This window comes from Halichoeres trimaculatus, unplaced genomic scaffold (assembly GCF_033239565.1).
Source record: "Halichoeres trimaculatus isolate MK-OKI-2021-1 unplaced genomic scaffold, fHalTri1.1 fHalTri1_scaffold_16, whole genome shotgun sequence".
NCBI classification, from domain to species: domain Eukaryota; kingdom Metazoa; phylum Chordata; class Actinopteri; order Labriformes; family Labridae; genus Halichoeres; species Halichoeres trimaculatus.
Genome location: NW_027437194.1, coordinates 21041491 through 21061418, shown reverse-complemented (window position 1 = coordinate 21061418; position 19928 = coordinate 21041491).

Here is a 19928-nt window from a genome sequence, read left to right as displayed (position 1 = left end):
GAAGTTGGACTCAAAGTGCCTTTCTGTTGTTCAAGCTTCAAAGGTTTTCAGTCACTTGGCAAACTGAAATTAACCAGTGAAAGACACATGTGTGCACGCAAAGCTTGGCTGCCGAAACCCAGGATTGAACCAGAAACCCATTAGATCTTCAGACCTAAGCTCTCCCAACTGAGCTATTTCGGCTCCTTCAGCTCCAATCAGATACATGTGAAAAAGCTCATGGACATGTGTGCCTCCTTTCACACTGTGATAGTTGAAAGAGGACAAGCTTGGTGAGGTTGAAAAAGCTTTCACAAGGGAGGATTGCAATAGACTTTGGACTCAAAACAATGCCTATAATGGAAACATTGCCTTCAAGCAAAGCCCAAAGTCCAAACTAGGGGCCCTTCAATGACCATGGGAACCTGAAATGTACTGGTCAAAACCAAGAACAGAAAACTCTTTCTGACATCATGGGCTCTCAGAAAATAGACTTCAATGTGTCTATCCTCAGGACAGTTTGGCTGGAAGTTGGACTCAAAGTGCCTTTCTGTTTTTCAAGCTTTAAAGGTTTTTGGTCACTTGGCCAACTATGAATACAACTTGAAAGACACGTGTGCACGCAAAGCTTGGCTGCCGGAACCCAGGATTGAACCAGTAACCTTTAGATCTTCAGACTAAAGCTCTCCCAACTGAGCTATTTCGGCTCTTTCAGCTCCAATCAGATACATTTGAAAAAGCTCATGGACATGTGTGCCTCCTTTCACACTGGGATAGTTGAAAGAGGACAAGCTTGGTGAGGTTGAAAAGGCTTTCACAAGGGAGGATTGCAATAGACTTTGGACTCAATACAATGCCCATGATGGAAACATTGCCTTCAAGCAAAGCCCAAAGTCCAAACGAGGGGCCCTTCAATGACCATGGGACCATGAAATGGACTGGTCAAAACCAAGAACAGAAAACTCTTTCTGACATCATGGGCTCTCAGAAAATGGACTTCAATGTGCCTGGCCTCAGGACAGTTTGGCTGGAAGTTGGACTCACAGTGCCTTTTTGTTTTTCAAGCTTCAAAGGTTTTGGGTCACTTGGCCAACTGAGAATACAATTTGAAAGACACATGTGTGCACGCAAAGCTTGGCTGCCGAAACCCAGGATTGAACCAGTAACCATTAGATCTTCAGACTTAAGCTCTCCCAACTGAGCTATTTCGGCTCCTTCAGCTCCAATCAGATACATGTGAAAAAGCTCATGGACATGTGTGCCTCCTTTCACACTGTGATAGTTGAAAGAGGACAAGCTTGGTGAGGTTGAAAAAGCTTTCACAAGGGAGGATTGCAATAGAGTTTGGACTCAATACAATGCCCATGATGGAAACATTGCCTTCAAGCAAAGCCCAAAGTCCAAACTAGGGGCCATTCAATGACCATGGGAACCTGAAATGTACTGGTCAAAACCAAGAACAGAAAACTCTTTCTGACATCATGGGCTCTCAGAAAATGGACTTCAATGTGCCTGGCCTCAGGACAGTTTGGCTGGAAGTTGGACTCAAAGTGCCTTTCTGTTTTTCAAGCTTTAAAGGTTTTGGGTCACTTGGCCAACTATGAATACAACTTGAAAGACACATGTGTGCACGCAAAGCTTGGCTGCCGAAACCCAGGATTGAACCAGTAACCTTTAGATCTTCAGACCAAAGCTCTCCCAACTGAGCTATTTCGGCTCCTTCAGCTCCAATCAGATACATGTGAAAAACCTCATGGACATGTGTGCCTCCTTTCACACTGTGATAGTTGAAAGAGGACAAGCTTGGTGAGGTTGAAAATGCTTTCACAAGGGAGGATTGCAATAGAGTTTGGACTCAATACAATGCCCATGATGGAAACATTGCCTTCAAGCAAAGCCCAAAGTCCAAACGAGGGGCCCTTCAATGACCATGGGACCATGAAATGTACTGGTCAAAACCAAAAACAGAAAACTCTTTCTGACATCATGGGCTCTCAGAAAATGGACTTCAATGTGTCTATCCTCAGGACAGTTTGGCTGGAAGTTGGACTCACAGTGCCTTTTTGTTTTTCAAGCTTCAAAGGTTTTTGGTCACTTGGCCAACTGAGAATACAATTTGAAAGACACATGTGTGCACGCAAAGCTTGGCTGCCGAAACCCAGGATTGAACCAGTAACCTTTAGATCTTCAGACTTAAGCTCTCCCAACTGAGCTTTTTCGGCTCCTTCAGCTCCAATCAGATACATGTGAAAAACCTCATGGACATGTGTGCCTCCTTTCACACTGTGATAGTTGAAAGAGGACAAGCTTGGTGAGGTTGAAAAAGCTTTCACAAGGGAGGATTGCAATAGAGTTTGGACTCAATACAATGCCCATGATGGAAACATTGGCTTCAAGCAAAGCCCAAAGTCCAAACAAGGGGCCCTTCGATGACCATGGGAACCTGAAATGTACTGGTCAAAACCAAGAACAGTAAACTCTTTCTGACATCATGGGCTCTCAGAAAATGGACTTCCATGTGCCTGGCCTCAGGACAGTTTGGCTGGAAGTTGGACTCAAAGTGCCTTTCTGTTTTTCAATCTTCAAAGGTTTTTGGTCACTTGGCCTACATAAATACCATTTGAAAGACACATGTGTACAGGCATTGCTTGGCTGCAGAAACCCAGGATTGGACCAGTAACCTTTAGATCTTCAGACCAAAGCTCTCCCAACTGAGCTATTCCGGCTCCTTCAGCTCCAATCAGATACATGTGAAAAAGCTCATGGACATGTGTGCCTCCTTTCACACTGTGATAGTTGAAAGAGGACAAGCTTGGTGAGGTTGAAAAAGCTTTCACAAGGGAGGATTGCAATAGACTTTGGACTCAATACAATGCCCATGATGGAAACATTGCCTTCAAGCAAAGCCCAAAGTCCAAACTAGGGGCCCTTCGATGACCATGGGAACCTGAAATGGACTGGTCAAAACCAAGAACAGAAAACTCTTTCTGACATCATGGGCTCTCAGAAAATGGACTTCAATGTGCCTGGCCTCAGGACAGTTTGGCTGGAAGTTGGACTCAAAGTGCCTTTCTGTTTTTCAAGCTTCAAAGGTTTTTGGTCACTTGGCCAACTGAGAACACAATTTGAAAGACACATGTGTGCACGCAAAGCTTGGTTGCCGAAACCCAGGATTGAACCAGTAACCTTTAGATCTTCAGACTTAAGCTCTCCCAACTGAGCTATTTCGGCTCTTTCAGATCCAATCAGATACATGTGAAAAACCTCATGGACATGTGTGCCTCCTTTCACACTGTGATAGTTGAAAGAGGACAAGCTTGGTGAGGTTGAAAGAGCTTTCACAAGGGAGGATTGCAATAAAGTTTAGACTCAATACAATGCCCATGATGGAAACATTGCCTTCAAGCAAAGCCCAAAGTCCAAACAAGGGGCCTTTCGATGACCATGGGAACCTGAAATGTACTGGTCAAAACCAAGAACAGTAAACTCTTTCTGACATGATGGGCTCCCAGAAAATGGACTTCAATGTGCCTGGCCTCAGGACAATTAGGCCGGAAGTTGGACTCAAAGTGCCTTTCTGTTGTTCAAGCTTCAAAGGTTTTCGGTCACTTGGCAAACTGAAATTAACCAGTGAAAGACACATGTGTGCACGCAAAGCTTGGCTGCCGAAACCCAGGATTGAACCAGTAACCCATTAGATCTTCAGACCTAAGCTCTCCCAACTGAGCTATTTCAGCTCCTTCAGCTCCAATCAGATACATGTGAAAAACCTCATGGACATGTGTGCCTCCTTTCACACTGTGATAGTTGAAAGAGGACAAGCTTGGTGAGGTTGAAAAAGCTTTCACAAGGGAGGATTGCAATAGAGTTTGGACTCAATACAATGCCCATGATGGAAACATTGGCTTCAAGCAAAGCCCAAAGTCCAAACAAGGGGCCCTTCGATGACCATGGGAACCTGAAATGTACTGGTCAAAACCAAGAACAGAAAACTCTTTCTGACATCATGGGCTCTCAGAAAATGGACATCAATGTGCCTGGCCTCAGGACAGTTTGGCTGGAAGTTGGACTCAAAGTGCCTTTCTGTTTTTCAAGCTTCAAAGGTTTTTGGTCACTTGGCCAACTGAGAACACAATTTGAAAGACACATGTGTGCACGCAATGCTTGGTTGCCGAAACCCAGGATTGAACCAGTATCCTCTAGATCTTCAGACTAAAGCTCTCCCAACTGAGCTATTTCGGCTCCTTCAGCTCCAATCAGATACATGTGAAAAACCTCATGGACATGTGTGCCTCCTTTCACACTGTGATAGTTGAAAGAGGACAAGCTTGGTGAGGTTGAAAAAGCTTTCACAAGGGAGGATTGCAATAGAGTTTGGACTCAATACAGTGCCCATGATAGAAACATTGCCTTCAAGCAAAGCCCAAAGTCCAAACTATGGGCCCTTCGATAACCATGGGAACCTGAAATGGACTGGTCAAAACCAAGAACAGAAAACTCTTTCTGACATCATGGGCTCTCAGAAAATGGACTTCAATGTGCCTGGCCTCAGGACAGTTTGGCTGGAAGTTGGACTCAAAGTGCCTTTCTGTTTTTCAAGCTTTAAAGGTTTTGGGTCACTTGGCCAACTATGAATACAACTTGAAAGACACATGTGTGCACGCAAAGCTTGGCTGCCGAAACCCAGGATTGAACCAGTAACCTTTAGATCTTCAGACCTAAGCTCTCCCAACTGAGCTATTTCGGCTCCTTCAGCTCCAATCAGATACATGTGAAAAACCTCATGGACATGTGTGCCTCCTTTCACACTGTGATAGTTGAAAGAGGACAAGCTTGGTGAGGTTGAAAATGCTTTCACAAGGGAGGATTGCAATAGAGTTTGGACTCAATACAATGCCCATGATGGAAACATTGCCTTCAAGCAAAGCCCAAAGTCCAAACGAGGGGCCCTTAAATGACCATGGGACCATGAAATGTACTGGTCAAAACCAAGAACAGAAAACTCTTTCTGACATCATGGGCTCTCAGAAAATGGACTTCAATGTGTCTATCCTCAGGACAGTTTGGCTGGAAGTTGGACTCACAGTGCCTTTTTGTTTTTCAAGCTTTAAAGGTTTTTGGTCACTTGGCCAACTGAGAATACAATTTGAAAGACACATGTGTGCACGCAAAGCTTGGCTGCCGAAACCCAGGATTGAACCAGTAACCTTTAGATATTCAGACTAAAGCTCTCCCAACTGAGCTACTTAGGCTCCTTTGGCTCCAATCAGATACATGTGAAAAAGCTCATGGACATGTGTGCCTCCTTTCACACTGTGATAGTTGAAAGAGGACAAGCTTGGTGAGGTTGAAAAAGCTTTCACAAGGGAGGATTGCAATAGACTTTGGACTCAATACAATGCCCATGATGGAAACATTGCCTTCAAGCAAAGCCCAAAGTCCAAACTAGGGCCTTCGATAACCATGGGAACCTGAAATGGACTGGTCGAAACCGAGAACAGAAAAATCTTTCTGACATCATGGGCTCCCCGAAAATGGACTTCCATGTGCCTGGCCTCAGGACAGTTTGGCTGGAACTTGGACTCCAAGTGCCTTTCTGTTTTTCAAGCTTTAAAGGTTTTGGGTCACTTGGCCAACTATGAATACAACTTGAAAGACACATGTGTGCACGCAAAGCTTGGCTGCCGAAACCCAGGATTGAACCAGTAACCTTTAGATCTTCAGACTAAAGCTCTCCCAACTGAGCTACTTCGGCTCCTTCAGCTCCAATCAGATACATGTGAAAAACCTCATGGACATGTGTGCCTCCTTTCACACTGTGATAGTTGAAAGAGGACAAGCTTGGTGAGGTTGAAAAAGCTTTCACAAGGGAGGATTGCAATAGACTTTGGACTCAATACAATGCCCATGATGGAAACATTTCCTTCAAGCAAAGCCCAATGTCCAAACTAGGGGCCCTTCGATGACCATGGGAACCTGAAATGTACTGGTCAAAACCAAGAACAGTAAACTCTTTCTGACATCATGGGCTCTCAGAAAATGAACTTCCATGTGCCTGGCCTCAGGACAGTTTGGCTTAAAGTTGGACTCAAAGTGCCTTTCTGTTTTTCAAGCTTCAAAGGTTTTTGGTCACTTGGCCAACTGAGAATACAATTTGAAAGACACATGTGTGCACGCAAAGCTTGGCTGCCGAAACCCAGGATTGAACCAGTAACCTTTACATCTTCAGACTAAAGTTCTCCCAACTGAGCTATTTCGGCTCCTTCGGCTCCAATCAGATACATGTGAAAAACCTCATGGACATGTGTGCCTCCTTTCACACTGTGATAGTTGAAAGAGGACAAGCTTGGTGAGGTTGAAAAAGCTTTCACAAGGGAGGATTGAAATAGACTTTGGACTCAATACAATGCCCATAATGGAAACATTGCCTTCAAGCAAAGCCCAAAGTCCAAACGAGGGGCCCTTCAATGACCATGGGAACCTGAAATGGACTGGTCAAAACCAAGAACACAACACATTTTCTGACATCATGGGCTCTCAGAAAATGGACATCAATGTGCCTGGCCTCAGGACAGTCTGGCTGAAAACAGGACACAAAGTGCCTTTCTGTTTTTCAATCTTCAAAGGTTTTTGGTCACTTGGCCAACTGAGAATACAATTTGAAGGACACATGTGTGCACACAAAGCTTGGCTGCTGAAACCCAGGATTGAACCAGTAACCTTTAGATCTTCAGACTAAAGCTCTCCCAACTGAGCTATTTCGGCTCCTTCAGCCCCAATCAGATACATGTGAAAAACCTCATGGACATGTGTGCCTCCTTTCACACTGTGATAGTTGAAAGAGGACAAGCTTGGTGAGGTTGAAAAAGCTTTCACAAGGGAGGATTGCAGTAGAGTTTGGACTCAATACAATGTCCATGATGGAAACATTGCCTTCAAGCAAAGCCCAAAGTCCAAACGAGGGGCCCTTCGATGACCATGGGAATCTGAAATGGACTGGTCAAAACCAAGAACAGAACACATTTTCTGACATCATGGGCTCTCCGAAAATGGACATCAATGTGCCTGGCCTCAGGACAGTTTGGCTGGAACTTGGACTGGAAGTGACTGTCTTTTTTTCAAGCTTCAAAGGTTTTTGGTCACTTGGCCAACTGAGAATACAATTTGAAAGACACATGTGTGCACGCAAAGCTTGGCTGCAAAAACCCAGGATTGAACAAGTAACCTTTAGATCTTCAGACTAAAGCTCTCCCAACTGAGCTATTTCGGCTCCTTCAGCTCCAATCAGATACATGTGAAAAACCTCATGGACATGTGTGCCTCCTTTCACACTGTGATTGTTGAAAGAGGACAAGCTTGGTGAGGTTGAAAAAGCTTTCACAAGGGAGGATTGCAATAGACTTTGGACTCAATACAATGCCCATGATGGAAACATTGCCTTCAAGCAAAGCCCAAAGTCCAAACGAGGGGCCCTTCAATGACCATGGGAACCTGAAATGGACTGGTCAAAACCAAGAACAGAAAACTCTTTCTAATATCACGGGCCCTCAGAAAATGGACTTTCTTGTGCCTGGCCTCAGGACAGTTTGGCTTAAAGTTGGACTCAAAGTGCCTTTCTGTTTTTCAAGCTTCAACGGTTTTTGGGAACTTTGCAATCTTTTACTTCCCAGGGAAAGACACATGTGAACAGCCATTTTTTGGCTGCTGAAACTCAGGATTGAACCAGTAACCTCTAGATCTCCAGACTAAAGCTCTCCCAACTGAGCTACTTCGGCTCCTTCAGCTCCAATCAGATACATGTGAAAAACCTCATGGACATGTGTGCCTCCTTTCACACTGTGATAGTTGAAAGAGGACAAGCTTGGTGAGGTTGAAAAAGCTTTCACAAGGGAGGATTGCAATAGACTTTGGACTCAATACAATGCCCATGATGGAAACAATGCCTTCAAGCAAAGCCCAAAGTCCAAACTAGGGGCCCTTCGATGACCATGGGAACCTGAAATGTACTGGTCAAAACCAAGAAAAGAAAACTCTTTCTGACATCATGGGCTCTCAGAAAATGGACTTCCATGTGCCTAGCCTCAGGACAGTTTGGATGGAAGATGGACTCAAAGTGCCTTTCTGTTTTTCAAGCTTCAAAGGTTTTTGGTCACTCTGCCAACTGAGAATACAATTTGAAAGACACATGTGTGCACGCAAAGCTTGGTTGCTGAAACCCAGGATTGAACCAGTAACCTTTAGATCTTCAGACTAAAGCTCTCCCAACTGAGCTTTTTCGGCTCCTTCAGCTCCAATCAGATACATGTGAAAAACCTCATGGACATGTGTGCCTCCTTTCACACTGTGATATTTGAAAGAGGACAAGCTTGGTGAGGTTGAAAAAGCTTTCACAAGGGAGGATTGCAATAGACTTTGGACTCAATACAATGCCCATGATGGAAACATTGCCTTCAAGCAAAGCCCAAAGTCCAAACACGGGGCCCTTCAATGACCATGGGAACCTGAAATGGACTGGTCAAAACCAAGAACAGAAAACTCTTTCTGACATCATGGGCTCTCAGAAAATGAACTTCCATGTGCCTGGCCTCAGGACAGTTTGGCTGAAAGTTGGACTCAAAGTGCCTTTCTGTTTTTCAAGCTTCAAAGGTTTTTGGTCACTTTGCCAACTAAGAATACAATTTGAAAGACACATGTGTGCACGCAAAGCTTGGCTGCCGAAACCCAGGATTGAACCAGTAACCTTTAGATCTTCAGACTAAAGCTCTCCCAACTGAGCTATTTCGGCTCCTTCAGCTCCAATCAGATACATGTGAAAAACCTCATGGACATGTGTGCCTCCTTTCACACTGTGATAGTTGAAAGAGGACAAGCTTGGTGAGGTTGAAAAAGCTTTCACAAGGGAGGATTGCAGTAGAGTTTGGACTCAATACAATGCCCATGATGGAAACACTGCCTTCAAGCAAATCCCAAAGTCCAAACTAGGGGCCCTTCGATGACCATGGGAACCTGAAATGGACTGGTCAAAACCAAGAACACAACACATTTTCTGACATCATGGGATCTCAGAAAATGGACATCAATGTGCCTGGCCTCAGGACAGTCTGGCTGAAAACAGGACTCAAAGTGACTTTCTGTTTTTCAAGCTTCAAAGGTTTTTGGTCACTTGGCCAACTGAGAATACAATTTGAAAGACACATGTGTGCACGCAAAGCTTGGCTGCTGAAACCCAGGATTGAACCAGTAACCTTTAGATCTTCAGACTAAAGCTCTCCCAACTGAGCTATTTCGGCTCCTTCAGCTTCAATCAGATACATGTGAAACACCTCATGGACATGTGTGCCTCCTTTCACACTGTGATAGTTGAAAGAGGACAAGCTTGGTGAGGTTGAAAAAGCTTTCACAAGGGAGGATTGCAATGGACTTTGGACTCAATACAATGCCCATGATGGAAACATTGCCTTCAAGCAAAGCCCAAAGTCCAAACTAGGGGCCCTTCGATGACCATGGGAACCTGAAATGGACTGGTCAAAACCAAGAACAGTAAACTCTTTCTGACATCATGGGCTCTCAGAAAATGGACTTCCATGTGCCTGGCCTCAGGACAGTTTGGCTGGAAGTTGGACTCAAAGTGCCTTTCTGTTTTTCAAGCTTCAAAGGTTTTTGGTCACTTGGCCAACTGAGAATACAATTTGAAAGACACATGTGTGCACGCAAAGCTTGGCTGCCAAAACCCAGGATTGAACAAGTAACCTCTATATCTTCAGACTAAAGCTCTCCCAACTGAGCTATTTCGGCTCCTTCAGCTCCAATCAGATACATGTGAAAAACCTCATGGACATGTGTGCCTCCTTTCACACTGTGATAGTTGAAAGAGGACAAGCTTGGTGAGGTTGAAAAAGCTTTCACAAGGGAGGATTGCAATAGACTTTGGACTCAATACAATGCCCATGATGGAAACATTTCCTTCAAGCAAAGCCCAATGTCCAAACTAGGGGCCCTTCGATGACCATGGGAACCTGAAATGTACTGGTCAAAACCAAGAACAGAAAACTCTTTCTGACATCATGGGCTCTCAGCAAATGGACATCAATGTTCCTGGCCTCAGGACACTTTGGCTGAAAGTTGGACTTAAAGTGCCTTTCTGTTTTTCAAGCTTCAAAGGTTTTTGGGAACTTTGCAATCTTTTACTTCCCAGGGAAAGACACATGTGAACAGCCATTTTTTGGCTGCTGAAACTCAGGATTGAACCAGTAACCTTTAGATCTTCAGACTAAAGCTCTCTCAACTGAGCTATTTCGGCTCCTTCAGCTCTAATCAGATACATGTGAAAAACCTCATGGACATGTGTGCCTCCTTTCACATCGTGACATTTGAAAGAGGACAAGCTTGGTGAGGTTGAAAAAGCTTTCACAAGGGAGGATTGCAATAGAGTTTGGACTCAATACAATGCCCATGATGGAAACAATGCCTTCAAGCAAAGCCCAAAGTCCAAACTATGGGCCCTTCGATGACCATGGGAACCTGAAATGGACTGGTCAAAACCAAGAACAGAAAACTCTTTCTGACATCATGGGCTCTCAGAAAATGGACTTCCATGTGCCTGGCCTCAGGACAGTTTGGCTGAAAATAGGACAAAAAGTACCTTTCTGTTTTTCAAGCTTCAAAGGTTTTTGGTCACTTGGCCTACTATAAATACCATTTGAAAGACACATGTGTGCAAGCAAAGCTTGGCTGCCGAAACCCAGGATTGAACCAGTAACCTTTAGATCTTCAGACTAAAGCTCTCCCAACTGAGCTATTTCGGCTCCTTCAGCTCCAATCAGATACATGTGAAAAACCTCATGGACATGTGTGCCTCCTTTCACACTGTGATAGTTGAAAGAGGACAAGCTTGGTGAGGTTGAAAAAGCTTTCACAAGGGAGGATTGCAATAAAGTTTGGACTCAATACAATGCCCATGATGGAAACATTTCCTTCAAGCAAAGCCCAAAGTCCAAACGAGGGGCCCTTCAATGACCATGGGACCATGAAATGGACTGGTCAAAACCAAGAACAGAAAACTCTTTCTGACATCATGGGCTCTCAGAAAATGGACATCAATGTGCCTGGCCTCAGGACAGTTTGACTGGAGGTTGGACTCAAAGTGCCTTTCTGTTTTTCAAGCTTCAAAGGTTTTTGGTCACTAGGCCAACTGAGAACACAATTTGAAAGACACATGTGTGCACGCAAAGCTTGGCTGCTGAAACCCAGGATTGAACCAGTAACCTTTAGATCTTCAGACTAAAGCTCTCCCAACTGATCTATTTCGGCTCCTCTCAGCTACAATCAGATACATGTGAAAAACCTCATGGACATGTGTGCCTCCTTTCACACTGTGATAGTTGAAAGAGGACAAGCTTGGTGAGGTTGAAAAAGCTTTCACAAGGGAGGATTGCAATAGACTTTGGGCTCAATACAATGCCCATGATGGACACATTGCCTTCAAGCAAAGTCCAGACGAGGGGCCCTTCAATGACCATGGGACCCTGAAATGGACTGGTCAAAACCAAGAACACAAAACTCTTTCTGACATCATGGGCTCTGAGAGATTGGACTTCAATGTGCTTGGCCTCAGGACAGTCTGGCTGAAAAAAGGACTCAAAGTGACTTTCTGTTTATCAAGCTTCAAAGGATTGTTGGTCACTTGGCAATCTTTAACTTTCCAGGGAAAGACACATGTGTGCAGGCGTTGCTTGGCTGTCGAAACCCAGGATTGAATCAGTAACCTTTAGATCTTCAGACTAAAGCTCTCTCAACTGAGCTATTTCGGCTCCTTCAGCTCTAATCAGATACATGTGAAAAACCTCATGGACATGTGTGCCTCCTTTCACATCGTGACATTTGAAAGAGGACAAGCTTGGTGAGGTTGAAAAAGCTTTCACAAGGGAGGATTGCAATAGAGTTTGGACTCAATACAATGCCCATGATGGAAACAATGCCTTCAAGCAAAGCCCAAAGTCCAAACTATGGGCCCTTCGATGACCATGGGAACCTGAAATGGACTGGTCAAAACCAAGAACAGAAAACTCTTTCTGACATCATGGGCTCTCAGAAAATGGACTTCCATGTGCCTGGCCTCAGGACAGTTTGGCTGAAAATAGGACAAAAAGTACCTTTCTGTTTTTCAAGCTTCAAAGGTTTTTGGTCACTTGGCCTACTATAAATACCATTTGAAAGACACATGTGTGCAAGCAAAGCTTGGCTGCCGAAACCCAGGATTGAACCAGTAACCTTTAGATCTTCAGACTAAAGCTCTCCCAACTGAGCTATTTCGGCTCCTTCAGCTCCAATCAGATACATGTGAAAAACCTCATGGACATGTGTGCCTCCTTTCACACTGTGATAGTTGAAAGAGGACAAGCTTGGTGAGGTTGAAAAAGCTTTCACAAGGGAGGATTGCAATAAAGTTTGGACTCAATACAATGCCCATGATGGAAACATTTCCTTCAAGCAAAGCCCAAAGTCCAAACGAGGGGCCCTTCAATGACCATGGGACCATGAAATGGACTGGTCAAAACCAAGAACAGAAAACTCTTTCTGACATCATGGGCTCTCAGAAAATGGACATCAATGTGCCTGGCCTCAGGACAGTTTGACTGGAGGTTGGACTCAAAGTGCCTTTCTGTTTTTCAAGCTTCAAAGGTTTTTGGTCATTAGGCCAACTGAGAACACAATTTGAAAGACACGTGTGCACGCAAAGCTTGGCTGCTGAAACCCAGGATTGAACCAGTAACCTTTAGATCTTCAGACTAAAGCTCTCCCAACTGATCTATTTCGGCTCCTCTCAGCTACAATCAGATACATGTGAAAAACCTCATGGACATGTGTGCCTCCTTTCACACTGTGATAGTTGAAAGAGGACAAGCTTGGTGAGGTTGAAAAAGCTTTCACAAGGGAGGATTGCAATAGACTTTGGGCTCAATACAATGCCCATGATGGACACATTGCCTTCAAGCAAAGTCCAGACGAGGGGCCCTTCAATGACCATGGGACCCTGAAATGGACTGGTCAAAACCAAGAACACAAAACTCTTTCTGACATCATGGGCTCTGAGAGATTGGACTTCAATGTGCTTGGCCTCAGGACAGTCTGGCTGAAAAAAGGACTCAAAGTGACTTTCTGTTTATCAAGCTTCAAAGGATTGTTGGTCACTTGGCAATCTTTAACTTTCCAGGGAAAGACACATGTGTGCAGGCGTTGCTTGGCTGTCGAAACCCAGGATTGAACCACGGATCTTTAGATCTTCAGACTAAAGCTCTCCCAACTGAGCTATTTGGCTCCTTCAGCTCCTCTCAGATACATGTGATAAAGCTCATGGACATGTGTGCCTCCTTTCACACTGTGATAGTTGAAAGAGGACAAGCTTGGTGAGGTTAAAAAAGCTTTCACAAGGAAGGATTGCAATAGACTTTGGACTCAATACAATGCCCATGATGAAAACAGTGCCCTAAAGCAAAGCCCAAAGTCCAGACGAGGGGCCCTTCAATGACCATGGGACCCTGAAATGGACTGGTCAAAACCAAGAACACAAAACTCTGTCTGACATCATGGGCTCTCAGAGATTGGACTTCAATGTGCCTGGCCTCAGGACAGTCTGGCTGAAAAAAGGATTCAAAGTGCCTTTCTGTTTATCAAGCTTCAAAGGTTTTTTGGTCACTTGGCAATCTCTAACTTTCCAGGGTAACACACACGTGTGCACGCTTTGCTTGGCTGCTGAAACCCAGGATTGAACCAGGGACCTTTAGATGTTCAGACTAATGCCCACCCAACTGAGCTATTTTGGCTCTTTCAACGCCAATCAGATACATGTGATAAAGCTCATAGACATGTGTGCCTACTTTCACACTGTGATAGCTGAAAGAGGACAAGCTTCGTGAGGTTAAAAAAGCTTTCACAAGGGAGAATTGCAATAGACTTTGGGCTCAATACAATGCCCATGATGGAAACAGTGCCTTCAAGCAAAGTGCAAACTAGGGGCCCTTCAATGACCATGGGACCCTGAAATGGACTGTTCAAAACCAAGAACACAAATCTCTTTCTGACATCAAAGGCTCTGAGATGTGGACTTCAATGTGCCTGGCCTCAGGACAGTCTGGCTGAAAAAAGGACTCAAAGTGACTTTCTGTTTATCAAGCTTCAAAGGATTGTTGGTCACTTGGCAATTTTTAACTTTCCAGGGAAACACAATCGTTTGCAGGCACTGCTTGGTTGCCGAAACCCAGGATGGAACCAGGGATCTTTAGATCTTCAGACTAATGCTGTCGCAACTGAGCTATTTTGCTCCTTCGGCTCCTCTCAGATACATGTGATAAAGCTCATGGACATATGTGCTTCCTTTACCACTGTGATAGTTGAAAGAGGACAAGCTTGGTGAGGTTAAAAAAGCTTTCAGAAGGGAGGATTGCAATAGACTTTGGACTCCATACAATGCCCATGATGGAAACAGTGCCTTCAAGCAAAGCCCAAAGTCCAGACAAGGGGCCCTACAATGACCATTGGACCCTGAAATGGACTGGTAAAAACCAAGAAAGGAAATCTCTTTCTGACATCATGGGCTCTGAGAGATTGGACTTCAATGTTCCTGGTCTGATGACAGTCTGGCTGAAAAAGAACTCAAAATGACTTTCTCTTTATCAAGCTTCAAAGGTTTTTTTGTCACTTGGCAATCTTTAACTTTCCAGGGAAAGACACATGTGTGCAGGCTTTGCTTGGCTGCTGAAATGCAGGATTGAACCAGGGACCTTTAGATCTTCAGACTAAAGCTCAGCCAACTGAGCTATTTCGACTCCTTCAGCTCCTCTCAGATATATGTGATAAAGCTCATGGACATGTGTGCCTCCTTTCACACCGTGATAGTTGAAAGAGGACAAGCTTGGTGAGGTTGAAAAAGCTTTCACAAGGGAGGATTGCAATAGACTTTGGACTCAATACAATGCCCATGATGGAAACAGTGCCCTAAAGCAAAGCCCAAAGTCCAGACAAGGGGCCCTTCAATGACCATGGGACCCTGAAATGGACTGGTCAAAACCAAGAACAGAAAACTCTTTCTGGCATCATGGGCTCTGAGAGATTGGACTTCAATGTTCCTGGCCTCTGGACAGTCTGGCTTAAAGTGGGACTCAAAGTGCCTTTTTGTTTTTCAAGCTTCAAAGGTTTTTTTGGTCACTTGGCAAACTGAGACTACCCAGGGAAACATACATGTGTGTAGGCATTGATTTGCTGCCAAAACCCAAGATTGAACCAGGGACCTTACAGATCTTCAGTGTCACGCTCTCCCAACTTCTGCTGTCCCCATGTGGGGAGAGGTTTAAAAAACGTGGGCTCTGAAACTCCTAAGGTGCATACATGAGGCCTTTTTTGCAAGGTGAAAAAGACTCCTTTCATTTTTTATTTTTCATTTTTTTATGTTTTTCTTGTTGGGCTGAAACTCAGCAAGACATTGCTGTGGGCTCTGATACTCCTAGGGGGCCACTGTGAGGTCCCTAGTAGTTTTTCTGAAAACCAGGTTTTTGGTCCAACTTTTGGAAAATATGCCTTTTTTCCAAGCCATTTCAGTAGGGCAGAAAAGGCCCTCTTAGTCCCTTCTCCAGTTAGGCCTAAACTCTGCAGGACGTAGCCTGATGGCTCTAATATTCTTTTTTTTTTTTTTTTTTTTTTTTTTTTGGGGGGGGGGGGGGGGGGGGGCGCTCCTTGAGGTCCCCAGGAGCTTCCCCAGCGATCAGTGTGCTAGTTTAGAAGTTATCCATTATTGATTAAAAATGTTTGTTTTCAGTTTCACTACCTTAAATAAAACCAAAGGCATGGTGAGCAAAAGGTACAGTATCTATTCTATTTGTACTAGTTAAATGTTTGTTTAGCTCATCATTAAGCCCCATCTTTAATGGCCCCTCAAAGTATGTGGTATGTGAAATTTGACCCTCAGCCCTTTGCTTTATTTCATCCCCCCACTTCCTCTCCCCATTTTTTTTCAGTGTCTACAGTCCAGTCTTCAGGAAAAATGCATCAAAAACCTCTTATAAATTCCAGAAACATAATAACTGTACACAGGTTTGTCGCTCTTGCCAGCTGAAAGGGGAGAGCCAGGCAGCTCTTTGAAATCTGGTTTCAACAGCTGGTTCTGGCGGAGCAGATCTGTGTCAGAGAGGCTAGAAATAAACCTGACATGAAAAGAACAGCAAGAGTGCAAAATCATTAAAGCGCCTCCATACAGACAGTCAATAATGTGAAAATGATAGTTCAGGTTAGGGAACTTGGCATTGTGTTAACATGTTGTCTGTGGGTGTACTCGGTGTGTTGTCTTTTGTTTCTTTGCTGGGTAAATCTCTTTGAATTTGCAGACTCCACCTGAGTGCATAACACAGTGCATCCCTTCTTTGTTGTTTTTGAGAAGTGACCTGAGGCTGAACAGGGTTTGATGTTTTGTAAGACCCAGAAGGGTTTAGGGTCTCTGAATTATTTAAACTGTCTTTGTTCATTTTTGAACTGCCTGTCTATACACAGAAAAAACACCACTGTACGAGAGCAGGCCAAATCCTACAGTGGTCAAACTCATCAATCACTCTCCTGTAAACACCACACACACACACATTCAACCTGTCACTGTATACATTCAGAGACTTCATGTGGTAGCCTGCTGTATATTTAATGCCTCCTTCTTTCCCAGCTGTGTGTGATGAATGTTTGATTCGACCTCTCATGGCCGTAGGTGAATCAGACCGAGCTGAACCCACCAGGCCTCACAGGGCCTGAAATATTCACATCCAGGAGCAGCTGAGTGTACTCCTTTTCCCCTTCCAGTCAATAACCCACCTGCAAGGAGCCTGTCTGCAGGACTGAAAGCATCAATGAGGCTTCCCTGAAAGAAACCCTGCTTGAGTTTCGTGGGTAAAATCTGTGACTTGTCTTCCAGTCAATATTTTCCTCTGCACAGGGCAAAGATTCAACTTCAGATTATCCTCTGGGGAAAGCTGAGCATCTTTTATCTTTGTATCATAGCTTATTATGCGCTGCCAACTGTATTAAACATCTACACTTGCATTAGGCACACGCTCACAAACACACTGCTTTCTGTCTGATGAAATATGACAGGCCGGGATCCTGTGATCTGCATTTCTTTTCATTTGAAACCAATCTTTAACCCCCTCTGATTTGCACTCTCTTTTCTTCTCTGTGAGGACTCTGTTGGGTAGATGGAAGTTTTCCACAATCAAAGAGGATTTTTTTCCCAAGAGAATCTGATGAAAGTGCTTATTATGCTGCTGCTACCTTGTTCTGACAACGCCTGGCTCTGTTCCCAATATCATAGCCTGTTTAATGTGTTGAGTGATGAAAAAATGAATGAACTTTTAATATAGATGCAATATGTTCTCTTATTTTGAAATTAACAAAGCTCAAAATGTTTATTCAGATTCTGACTAGCATCCTTATGTTATTACGTGTGTGTGCTTCACTGGTTTAGAAAAAATGATGTTTAAGGTTTCCACCTCCGACTGCTCCAACTGGTATTATCTTGTGTTAGCATTATTCTGGTTGTTTAAACTATTAGGAACCTGTTGTTTTCATTTGTGGCAATTATTGTTATTAATCATATAAGACTGATGTAGAAAAAAAAAAAAAAAAAAGTGGCCCTCAAGGTGAATTGCTGAAATATGTTTTGACCTTGAATCCTAAAAATCTTATTTTCAAAAAATAGTTACTGAAAAAAACAGTTTGAATTGTTAATAAAAATAAAATCAGATATCTTCTGAATGCCAGAAACATTTTACCTCTTACAATAAACATTTCAAATAATTCAAGATAACACACAGATGATAAATAAAAGGTTGCTTTTTTTAAATCAACCCCCCCACCCCCAAAAAATAAATAAAATAAAATAAAATAAATAAAATAAAATAAAATAAATAACTGAATGAATAAAAATGAATTAAAATAAAATAAATAAATTATTATTATTATTATTATTATTATTATTATTATTATTATTATTATTAATAATAATAATAATAATAATAATAATAATAATGATAATAATAATAATAATAATAATCACCAAAAATATGTAAAGCAAAAAAGTCAAATGTAACACTCTACTGTAATGTTAGGAGAAATAAGATGATTTAAGCCAATTAAATGTTACCAGTTTGAGGACTAGTACTGATAAGCTAAGTTGTAAAAACCAAAAACAAAACACAATATATACAAATATATAAATATTTCACATTAAGTGAAATGTTTTGTGTTTAATGAAATTCAGAATATTGCACTCCACTCCAATATTGCACAGGGCCACAATAAAAAAATTGTTTATGTAACGTGCTCTGACGGTCAAATATTGCCAAACTGAGAATAAATGTAATTAGGTTAAGCTTTATTTTTAGGCCAGGAGGATTACGGGGTTGGCGCTAACTGTTTCCTGCCATATCTGCATCTGTTCCTCAAACACAAACAGAATATTTCCAAATACTCCAATTCAACTCTATTGTTAATTCTGATCATCTAATATACACTTAAAGAACATTCTCAGGTGCTGCAGACACACTAGTAACTAATGACTTCAGTTTAATGATTGATTATGTTGTTGTACTTGTATTCCAGTGATGTCTCATAATGTCAACCACATTGAATTGAGAATAAGTAAAGGTTTAAAATGAATAAACTATAGCAGCATACTGTAGCATCATCCCAGAAAGACTTAACCTCTCAGCTTATGCACAGTGCGTGGAGTGTGCACTGAGTTTTTTTATTATCCAAAAAAAAAAAATCATTCATCACATCACAGATTGTGGTTGTACACTGACAATAAACCGCTGGAATCCTATTTATAGGCACATCATCTGTATGCCCTCAGACAGCAGAGCTTAATCCCCTCTTTAATACCAAACACAAGAAGAAGAAAAATGGATCACCAAAGAGGAGCAGTGATTGTATAAAATGTAAGATAAATGTTGCACAATCATTCAATGGAGAGGGCCTACATTTCCCAAAATGCAACATGGAGGTAGCATATTTTATACCTCCAGGGGTTGATTCACAGGGGGGCCTGGCCTGGGTGTCTCTGGTCCATTTCAACATCTGATAAACTAAGCATCCTAAAATATGTGCAAAGATTGGCTATGCGCATAAGAGGCGGGGCTTTGGTGCACTGCATACCATTACAGCCTCAGCTTTGACCATAAACAAAAGGATTCTTTGCATTTTTCTGCATTAACAGTGGCTAACGCAGCTATGACCATCACATATTTGTGCATCAATGTGTCTGCAGCGCTCTGCAATACTCTACAGAAACACAGGAGGGCAGTGTGATCTATATGATAGTCAGATGGCCTGCTCCAGTCTGTTTGCTTTTCGATGCACTGCTGATGTGCCACCAGTGCACCGCCGTTGCTCCACTGATATACGGCAAATCCAGACATGTTATAGGTGAATATGATGCGGCCCAGCATACCACCACGGGCTACATAGAGTGTAGGCTACAATGTTGAGTTGATACAGAAGAATAAACCAGGCTTATCTCAGTCCCCAGTTAGGACATTCTTACTGAAAGTCTTGATCCTCCCCTGCCACTCCCTCTCTAATGCCAATTTATTTCATTCTCCACTGAACCACTTGCATCTTCCCTTTTACTTTATCATCTCCAAACCAAGGGAAAGCAAAAGTAGCCTAGATTGATGCCATTATAAGGTGCACAATACAAAAAAACTCCTACTGTCTGGCTCTTTCTTAAAGGCTGTTTATGTTGTTACAGTCCTGCTTTGTGTCAAGTTGTTTGGCCCCAGAATAAAATGTTGTGTTTACGTTTAAAAGCACAAAGTAAAGTAAATAATTTGTGATGCCAGATCCCTGAAGTGATTGCATTTTCATACTGAAATCAATCAATTTCTAAATTTCTAAATTTGAACTTGAAGGTGGTA